At 43.6% G+C, this 11,109-nt stretch overlaps 1 protein-coding gene across 1 annotated transcript in view; it reads left to right on the top strand.

Moving 5' to 3' along the window:
• Nucleotides 1–11,109, top strand: part of prkcbb (protein kinase C, beta b) — a 109,096-nt gene that overhangs the window by 94,168 nt on the left and 3,819 nt on the right. The gene's annotated exons all lie outside the window — the stretch shown is intronic.

Here is an 11,109-nt window from a genome sequence, read left to right as displayed (position 1 = left end):
TAATTCTTCTACCAGCACTACTGATGCTTCTTAATTAACAGGTTACACGTACACGGGGTCTTTTGAGGCCATGTTCTCTGTGAGGTGCAATACATTTTTGGTTTAAAGATAGAGGCCATGCAGGGCTATAAGCATGAATAAATCTAATAAAACAAATTTTTAACTTACTATACAGGACAACAGTAACCTCTCACTGAATCGTGTCGGACTGATGAATAAGAGGACCGTGACTCACTGAACATTCTTTTATTTATTTATTTTAAAGAATGAAAGCAAAAGATATTTTATTAATTGTGAGTTGTTGGGGTTTTTTTTATATAAGACTTGTAAAAAAAATTAACAAGGACATTAGACAAGTGCACATAAACACTTAAAAAAAATAAAAGACTATAATTAACACATATGCAAAGACTGATTATAAGTTTGATTGAATTGTTAAAACAAATGTTAAGGCTCCACAAAGACAAACCTTTGCTAGGAACTTGTTGCACCATAATTTTGCTTGGATGTGTTATGAGCTGATTCAAGCAGCAGAATTAGACTCAAAACTGAATAAACTAAAGTTGGAAAATGCTGCATGATAAAGTAAGTTTAAACACTTTTTATCCATATTCTTGAATCACAGGTTTACTTTACAAAATGTCATGCATCTTTACAGCCCTTTCTTTATAGTGTAAATTTATAGTCACCAACCACTTCTTCAGGTCTTTGGTCACTTGGTCAACTACCTGTTAACACAAATGATTAAACAGCCAATCACAAAGCAGCAACGCAGTGTATTTAGGTATATAGACATGGACAGAACTGGCTGATCTGCTGAGATTTTCCCACAAAAACATCTCGAGGGTTTACAGAGAATGGTCCAAAGAAGCGTCAGTTGTCTGAGTGAAAATGTCTTGTTGATGTCAGCAGGCTCATAGCAAGGCAACAGTAATTCAAATAACCACTTGTTACAGCCAAGGTATGCAGAAGAGCATCTCTCAGCACACATTTCCTCTAACTGAGGAGAGTGAGGTTTCAACGAAACTGGATAATAGAAAATTGGAAAAATGTTGTCTGATGTGGTTAATTTCAATTTCAACTACAACATTTAGATGTTAGGATTAAAAGGTTGAAAACATGGATCCATCCTGCCTTGTATCAACGGTTCAGTCTGCTGCTGCTGCTGCTGGTGTAACGATGTGGGGAATATTTTCTGAAAATTATTAAAACACCACAATCTAAGTATTGATGATCATGTCCAAACCTTTATAGCCAACATCTGATGGCTGCTTCCAGCAGGATAATGCACAAAACTCACAGAGCCCAAATAATCTGGTTTCTTCAACATGACGATTAGTTCACTGTACTCAAATAACCTCCACAATCACCAGATCCCAATACAGTACATTTGAGATTCACATCACGGATGTACAGCAGACAAATCTGCAGCAACTGTGTGATGCTGTCGTGCCAATATGGAGCAACATCTCTGAGGAATTTTTCCAGCACCTTGTTGAATCTGTGCCACAGAGAATTAAGGCTGTAAAACAAAAAAGGCTCCAACCCAGGACTAGCAACCTGTACCTAATAAAGTGGCCGTCAGTGCTGTAATCATTTATTGGAGGACAAGAATCATGTTCGCTAATTTCAAGTTTTGATATGGAGCTAGGCGAAAACCTTAGCGCTGACATTGAAAACAAATGATACTGTGTAAAGAACATTTCCCTGATTATACAGTATAATAGGCTACATACATTTTAATGGTCAAGAATAGTGTTTTCCTGTTGCCTTAGCCCACAGCCAGAACAGAAAATATACTTTACCTCACGTCCCTCTGTTAACTTTACACTAACGCTGTAGTGCAGCTGTATTTTATGCAAATGTTTTTTATAAAGCAAGTCAGATTCCTGTGTAACAGCAAGTTCCAGCACATAAGCTGTATAAAGTTTGTATTGGAGTGGATGTAATAGCCAGTGTACACAGTAAGCCACAGCAGTGCTGGAGTATGTATGATAATTAATTCCAAATGTTGCGGCCCCCAAATTAAAGCCAGTGGCTTTAGCACAAAGCAGTCGGCGCTTATCAGCCCAAAACAGGTCAGCGTTCGATACCGCCTTTCATTCACCCTCCTCTCCTCTTCACCTCCCCTTTCCCGTGCCTCCCACTCTCCCCACAACCTCAGCTGACATCGGCTCGTCTCCCACTAATCCTCTTGTTACTGAAAAGAGATGGGATGAGAGAGAGGTGCAGGGGAGTCGGGCAAAGGGAGAAGAGGAGGAGAGGAAGGGGAGGAAAGGTGTAAGGAGGCAAATACAAAATTCAAGATTCAGCCATGTTCCTCCATTAAAATCAATGCTACCAGAACACAGTCGTGTGTAATAAAATTGTGTGTCTTGCTTAATGTCACTGCATATTCTGAGCTTTCTAGCTATGTATCTATACCAAGAGCCACTGATATTTATCTCCCTCTCTGTCCTTTGCTGCATCTCTTTCTCTCCCTCTCTCTCTTTTTTTCTCTTCATATCTCTGTCTCTCTGCCTTGCAGCATTAACTGCAAATGAAGCGTGTTGAGATGGAACACATTATGAGCTGGCCTACATGGCTGGCAGCTGTGTGTGTGTGTGTATGTGTGTGTGTTCATGTTTGGTAAATAGCTGGAATGCACACAGCGGACCATTTTCAAGGTTTTGGGAACGTACACACGCATGCATCTTTTCATATGTGTTTGTGCTTCCTGTCTGCATAATTCTATTGAAGGATGCTCAGTGCTGTCAACTACCTACATACACATGACTCCAGATAAGCAACTTACAATAGGAGTTGAAGCATCTCACTTATGGAGCTTCAGAGACAGGACATTTGGCCTTTTATTAAAGAAAGTTAAATGTGTTTGTAAACTAAATCTAAGAATGAATTTGAATCAGAGGGCCTTACATAGCAAACCCATACACAGGGTGGCAATTTTCCTAGACCACTTAGGGAGAAACGATAGACTATAAAACTGGTGGGTTCAGCAATCAAACATAAGAAACAGATATCACTAAAACAAGAGATGCCTGCAAGAAAGGCAAAGGATAAGAGGACAGCGAGGGAAAAGAGGAAACTACAGAGGAAATAATACACAAAGTTAATAACATGCTGTATTGTTTATATACTATTTACCCCAGTAAATTCACCTGAGCTAGGCCTAATAAAAAGCTTTATCAAAAAGAACAGTTACCCGATAGCTGAAGGCTCTGCATCCCATTCCCAGTTTTGATCACATGATTCTGTGTGTTGTAGATTTTTAAAACAACAACAACAACAACAATGGATTTCAAATTCCATTTGATTTTAAATGCAACCAGTGAAGAGAAACTAATATGGGAGAAGTCTCTACTTCCTAATCTATATTAGGAAGCAGAGACTTATATGTGTGTGTATGTCCTCGTATATATATATATGAGGACAGGCCCCTGCACGGTATGTACCACCGGCAGATAGCGGAGGTGGTTGATATCCAGAAATCCTACCAGTGGCTGGACAAAGCTGGACTGAAGGACAGCACAGAGGCACTAATCATGGCAGCACAAGAACAAGCTCTGAGCACAAGATCCATAGAGGCTGGGGTCTATCACACCAGGCAAGACCCCAGGTGCAGGCTGTGTAAAGATGCCCCAGAGACAATCCAGCACATAACAGCAGGGTGCAAGATGCTAGCAGGCAAGGCATACATGGAACACCATAACCAAGTGGCCGGCATAGTATACAGGAACATCGGTGCCGAGTATAACCAGGAAGTCCCGAGGTCAAAATGGGAAACGCCCCCAAAGGTGGTGGAGAATGACCAAGCTAAGAGAAGAGCTCGAGAAAATGTGGAGGGTGAAGGTAACAGTGGTCCCAGTGGTAATTGGAGCACTAGGTGCGGTGACTAGGCGAGTGGCTCCGGCAGGTCCCGGGAACAACATCGGAGATCTCTGTCCAGAAGAGCGCAGTCCTAGGAACAGCTAAGATACTGCGCAGGACCCTCAAGCTCCCAGGCCTCTGGTAGAGGACCCGAGCTTGAAGGATTGACCGCCCGCAGGGGCGAGCGGGGAATTTATATATCTATCTATCTCTCTATTTCTCTCTGTCTCTCTCTCTCTCTCTCGCCATATATATACATATATATATATATATATATATATATATATATATATATATATATATATATATATATATATATATATATATATATATATACTCTAAATGTAGTAACTTCAGTTTTCTATAAATGCAAAAATAGCTGGGTGGGTGGGTTTCAAATTCCATTTGATTTTAAATGCAAGCAGTGAAGAGAAACTAATATGGGAGAAGTCTCAATGATAGAGAAGATACATTAACAAGGTAATATATATTGGGCCGAGTTAAGAGCCCTGTGGAACTCCATGTCTAACCTTTCTGTGAAAGACTCCTCTTTCACATGAGCAAACTGAAATCTCTTGCAGATATATGTCTCAAACTAGCACATCATGTTAGCTTCATCACAGTGATATGCTCCAGTCTATGATCACTGATGTAAATTGCAGCAGGAGGAGGGGTTTAATAACAAAGAGGTAGCTGGATATGTTCAACTCTGGACCATTTTATCCAGTGGACTAAAATACATTTTTATTTGTACTTGAATATAATAAAACTTAAAAACAAATGGTACCTGTAGATCAAATATGATCAGGATGATCACATACAGTGGAAGTTTTGGTACTACTATAGATTAAATATTTGTTGAAATTAGCTCGTATGTTTTAGAGATATGACCTCATTTAATTTGAGATTAGCAGCTTTCCCATTAACATGAGTGCACATAAAGTGCTCGAGGTACACTGTTCTAGATGTCCTTTGCAAAAACTTTCAATTCATTGTTTTAAGCTGTTTGCTATAACTCTGAATACACCTTTTAGGACTGTAACAGTGCTTAACCTCACAGTAGTATGTATTGAGTGTGGAATGAGGGTTAGATAAAACTTAATCTTGCCATCGGATATTCTACTTGGAGAGCAAAACACACGTGCTCTGTATGGGTTTTGTACCCACCAGGCCTCTCCTGAGAGGAGACACTCCAGTGGGTATAAAAGCCAGGAACGTGAGGTGGACCTCAGCCAACTGTGGCAGGTGTGTCCCTGTAGCTAGAGGGAGCTTATCTTAGGCCATGAGAAAGCTGGAAGATAAAGGTATGTAACACTTATTTGTAGTTTCCCCTGTGTTAAAGGCCCTCCTGTCCCTCTCTGTACTCCTTCTTCATTCTTCCTCCACCATCTTGTATCAACTTTCACCCTTTATAAATATTGGTTCCACTCTTATTTAATTCAATTCTATTTATATATGACCAAATCACAACAACAGTCTCTCCAGAGCCTACAATAATCAGATGACCGCCTTATGAGCAAGAACTTGGTAACAGCGGAAAGAAAAACTCCTTTTTAACAGGAAGGAACCTCTGGCAGAACAAGCTCAGGAAGGGCCAGCCATCTGCTGTGACTATTTGGTTTAGAGGGGCCCTGGGTGGGTCCGGGATGGGCGTGAGGTTCTGGGGGCGCTCCGTCTCTGGGCTGGGACCCGGACTGGGCCTCGGGGGCTTGGGTCCTGGTTGGTGTGTTGCCGGGGTTGTGGGCGGGTGGGTGCATGGGGGCCCAGCCCTGGAGCAGGGTGCCGCCGGTGCGTCGAGCCACCTGGGGGGCTCTTCAACTGGTGGGGGAGATTGTCACATCTTGCAGGAGCTTTCCTCTCCTCAGGAGCTCCCTCTGCAGGAGGGGGAGATACAGGAGAGGTGGAGGAAGATCTCAGCCTGGGTGTTTATTGTCTTATGTAGTCTGGAAGATGAGTGGATGGTGGGGTGGGTGCAGTTTTCTCTGTGGTGGGGTTGGGTGGACTGTCCCGGGCTCTGTGGGGCCGGGCAGCGCTGCTGCACTGGGCCCGGTCTGGATGGGCCTGGGCCCCCTTTCCCTGGCGGGTCGCGGAGTATGGGGGTGCCTACTGGGGTCAGCGGGGGAGCTGGCCCCAGGGAGGGGTCACTTGCCCCTCCCTTCCTTCCCTCCCCATCTCCAGCTGCCTCCCTCTTCCCGCTCCACCACAACCACCCACACATGCAGGGCCTTGGAGTAGGGGTATGTCACCAGGGTGCAGAGGAGGCTACCCCCCCCCTGTCCCCTTCTGGCTGCCTCTGCCTCAATTTTATCCCACAACTTAGACATTCACATTACTCACACTCTCATTACACATACATATAGGATCTTGGGGGTGGGCACGATACACGGAGTCCAAAGTACCATCAGGGTGTACACCCCACCCCTGGCATCGTTGCCCACCTCTCAATTTTAAATACACGTAGACATTGAGGGCTAGCAGGAGGGACCATGCGCTTACCTGCTGCTCTCTGGCAGGTAGCTCCAAGCCCTCCTGGGTTTTAAATGCACCTTAGAACACACATGCATCAACATTACAATGAGCGGGTGGAGGGAGGTTTGGAGTCTTCTCTCACCCCCGTTCTCTGCGACCTGCTGGAGCAGGTGGACTAGGAGGAGGAGTTGGCCGTCCGACTGCGGTCTGGAGTGTGGAGCCTTCCTGCTGCTGCGGAGTCGGGGTGGTCTGCCTCCCCCCACCGCAGGGAAAAGGGAAACACCACCTGGGTCTGGGTGCAGTTCCCCCCTCCAGGGGCGAGGGCACCTAGACCCGGTTTGTAGAGTACGCTTGGGGAGTGTGATCGTGTGTACAACGTCTCTTTATGTCTGTCTCCACGTTGGTTGAGTGTGGAGTAAGTGCATATGAGAGCATGAGGGTGGGAATGGATGTTTGTATATGTGTGTGCCTGTATGTCTGTGTCTATATGTCAGGTTGGGTGTCAGGCGCCACCTCTCTGGGGACATCTCAGGCCCTCCAAGGTTTGGAGGCCTATCTCCCCCTACCACCACTTCCCCTGCCAGTGGCGGACCCCCTCAGACATCGGTGCGTTGGTGGTTCTTTGTGTCCGGGGATGGGCGTCCAGGTACACACCGGCTCACTCCTTGGCGGCCGCTTATCGGGGCCTGGAGCCTGGGGCTCGCTCGGGCCACTTCGGAGGTGGGGTGCCCCCGGCCTCTCGGCCTGGGGCTCGGTCACTCAGGCGCAGCTGGCTGCCGGCGGAGCTCACGGGCGCGTCACTGCAACTCCCCCTGGCTTCTGCTCCGCGGCTGCTGAGTGAGCCCTCATCTGGGACTCTCCTCAGCTCTTTCCGGGACAGTGGCGCAGCTGCCCCTCTGTTGGTCTTCCTTGGTCTCTTGTGTTCTGGGGGCCTCTGGATGTCTGGAGTTTTGATCTCCTCCACACCTGCTTCACGCCCTGGAGGACGGGGCTGTGGCCCCCCCACACCCTCTAGCAGATTATTACATGAAGGAACCTTTTAAAAAAACAAAAAACAAGCGCGTCCATGCTCACAGGTGTACACACGGGTGATCACACCCACAAACTACACCCTTTTTGGCTCCTACCTCAAAGCACACTGTGTTCTGTTGATCTTATGTGCTGCACAATAATGTTTAACATTTAGTATTTACTGTCATATTCCCATATATCATTGTGATGTTGTTTATTCTATTACTCTTGTTCTCTTCTGCTTGCTTTCTTTTTTCTTTCTCAGCAGGTGATCCAGGTGATTGATATATGCATTTTTTTTCTCTGCCCGTTCTGTTGGTTTTTGTCTTTTGCCCTTCTCCCCGTCCCTCTTCTCAGCTGTTTCTCTTTCCCTCTTTCTTTCTCCCCTTCTTTCCCCCAGTCAAGTCTGTCCCGTATTCAGTAAGTGAAAATAAAATAAACAATAAAAGGTGAATCAAATGGACCATTACGGCAAGGCTGGGATGGTCAGTTTGGTAAAGTAAATCCGTTGGGCATCTTTGTTTGCCTTTAGACAACAATTCTGATGGCAAAAGAGCCAAACGGGACAGGCAAAAAAAAAAAAAAAAAAAAAAAAAAAAGAGGGGAGGACACAAGGCTAAAGACATGCTATAGAATAGTCAGAGATTAATAATAATTAATGATTAAATGCAGAGTCTTGCATAAACACATATAGAGTGAAGACAGATGAGTGCAGACGAAACACTCAGTGCATCATGGGAAGCGTCCAGCAGCCTAGGCCTAAGGGAGGATTCAGGGTCACCTGATCCAGCCCTAACTATAAGCTTTATCAAAAAGAAAAGTTTTAAGTCTAGTCTTAAAAGTAGAGAGGGTGTCGGTCTCCCAAATCCAAACTGGGAGCTGGTTCCACAGAAGAAGGGTCTGAAAACTGAAGACTGATTTTTAAATAGCCTAGAAAGCCAGCAGTCCTCTCCGCCTAACCCTGTCTCTTTTTCTCTTCCTTTTCACGTTGCCACTGTGTCTTCATTTATTTGTGTTTTTCAGACTTACATGCTGATAGATCCTCACACTGTTGACTTTATGGATGTATTTGATAAATCGCTTGCTGTCTTTTTAATCAAAATATTTATGATTGTGGATTTTTCTGTGGATTGCCTCTTATAAGCTCTTCCCCGCTACCGCTGCTTTCCTGGTGATGTGAATATTTATGTAACTGCTTGATTTTATTTTTTCTTCTCTCCTTCTTTGCTATTCACTTCATCCCACTGTGACTCTATGGCTTTTTAATATTACGTCTTAAACACTGACTATATTCTGGTCATTTTTTTGCCAACTCCAGATGCATTTAAAAGTACATTCAGCGACCACATCACAAAGGAGTCATCAGATTTCAGTCTACAGGATTGAGATCTGATGACTGTAGAGGCCATTTGAGTTCACTGAACTCAAATGAAATACAGAAACCTGCTTGAGGTTAACCAGCTTGAGCTGGAAGCAGCCATCAAAAGATGGGTACACTGTGGCCATAAAGGGATGGACATGTCAGTAACAATACTCAGGTAGACTGGAAGGATGCTCACACTAAATTCTGACCCTAACGTAGCAGCAGAAATCAAGAGTTATCAGACCTGGCAACGATTTTCAGTCTTGTATTGTCCAATTTTGGTGAGCTTGTGCCAATTATAGCCTCAATGCCCTGTTCTTAGCTGATGAAAGTGGCACTGGATGTGGTCTTCTGCTGCTGTACCACATTTGCTTCAAGGTTGGATGTGTTGTGTGTTCAGAGATGCTGTTCTGCATACTTTGGTTGTAACAAGTGGCTATTTGAAGTAGCGTCATCCTCCTTTCAGCTCAAAGCGGTCGGGTTTGATTACATATGTGTTAAAGAGCACTTGAACAAACATATTTAATGAAATGGCCAGTGAATATATATTTTCCATATTATTATATAGCATATTATTTGTGAATTAGCTCATCAAAGTTTGCGTTTTAAGTATGTGATAACGTCGAAGAACGCTGAAACATGCTGATGAAGGCATGCAAAGTTTTCACACTTATGTAAATGATCTGGCGACGTGAGACCCAGGGAGTGACAGTAAGTAGGACTCATAATTAGAAAAAGTTAAAAGCTGATAAAGAGCAGGTGAAACACAATGTGATATCTGCGTTATAGAAATCAGCCTAAGGTGTCTTTGCTTTTGATTAAAGATGGAAATGGCCACACTGGAGATCATTTTAAAGTTTGTGCTGTTCTGGTTCCGTCTTTACTTCTATTTCTTTGGGGAACATACTTGCCAGCGGTGAAGCTTGGTGTTGCCTTTCATAAATCTATACATAAAAAATGAGCCAGGTTGTGTGTTAATGAGCCTCTGCCCCAGAGAAAGCCCCTCCTGCTTTACTACGAGTGCATCCACCCAGGATCCCTCACCTCCTGCAGAAAGTCACAGTTGGTGTACTCGACCCCCTCAAGTTTGTCTCTTTCCTCTCTTTGCTTAGCACCTCTCAGCACTTACTCCTCTCTGCAGCTGTATGCAGTTTCCCAGCATATCCATAAATTATACTGAAAATGGCTTGATCTCCTAATATCCTATTTCCTTATGAACAGCCTGACTCACGTTTGTTCTAACTGATTATTTTCCACATGTTTAAGTCCAGACTCAACTTTTCTTTCTACTTGCACTTGTGTGTTTACTAGCAAAATGTTATTACATGAAGATTGGAAAAGCCCTAAAGGAAGGGAAGTGGGGGTGCTGTGCTTCATCCAAAAACTTTCTGTGCAATGCAAATGGACTGAATACACCACTGTTCTGTTTTGTTCAGTGCTGAAAAAAGAGAGATGTTTCTTATTTTCAAGGCTTAGCAAGTCCAACCAGCTACAACGCCTTTTCTTAGATGAAGGTCAAGAAGGTCTTCTGTATTCTTGTGGGGCAACATTCACATTCTTCTTAACATTTAATAATAAAGTTTAAATACTTTAGATAGTGAAACTTAACTGGAAAGATTAGATGTTCAGGTGAGTTTTTCCTAACATACCATGTGACTGCACACAGGATTTTGTGCCGCAGCAGGTGGTTTCATTTCAGGGATCACTAGCATCAACATTTCCACTGTGAGAGACAGACAACAAATTTTTTAGGGTATCCACTTTGATCTACAAATTTAAAGAAAATACCAGAGTTTTGTGGGTTTTGAATGAACAGTCTCTGGTTATCAGTTCAAGCACATTTGATGCTGTTTCTTGTGTTCTGTGTTGTTTCTCATTTGTAAGCCAAAAAAGGAAAAAAAGCAAGTACAGGTTTTGGAAATAAAAATTTTTTAAATAAGAATTGATACAATTCACCTGTGTGCAGTAAAGATAAACTTTCTGCAAACAGCAAAGTAACCTGGCTCATGCTACAGGCTCATGCTAGTGGCATAACCAAAATTACTGCTTCTGTGTGCACTGAACTTGCCTTTGAAATAATTGCTTTGAAGACTTTGAGGACCAGGTTTGTGTCCATTCAAAGTCAGTTGCCATCTTCAAAGCACCTTGACAATAAAAGTGCAAAAAGACAGATCCTCTGCTTTCCGTTGGCGATTGAATTGGGTCAAGCTGACAATTACCTGCAAAAGTTCGTCATGATATCGCAATCAGCTGTGATAAAGTCTTCATTCTCAGCTGACTGCAGGTTTCCCAACCCTATAAACAGCACATTTGCATACATATGCTTACTCTTGGCCATTGATTGGTGCTCGTAACAATTTGCATAGCTGTATGAGAGTGACTGCAGTCAGTTTGAGTTA

The sequence above is a fragment of the Mchenga conophoros genome, linkage group LG4 (genome assembly GCF_057382185.1).
Source record: "Mchenga conophoros isolate Kocher_MC1m ecotype Shallow Benthic linkage group LG4, M_conophoros_male_GT1.1, whole genome shotgun sequence".
Classification (NCBI taxonomy): Eukaryota; Metazoa; Chordata; class Actinopteri; order Cichliformes; family Cichlidae; genus Mchenga; species Mchenga conophoros.
The sequence above is the reverse complement of the archived record's forward strand: the minus strand, read 5'-3'. Positions and strand labels throughout refer to the sequence as shown.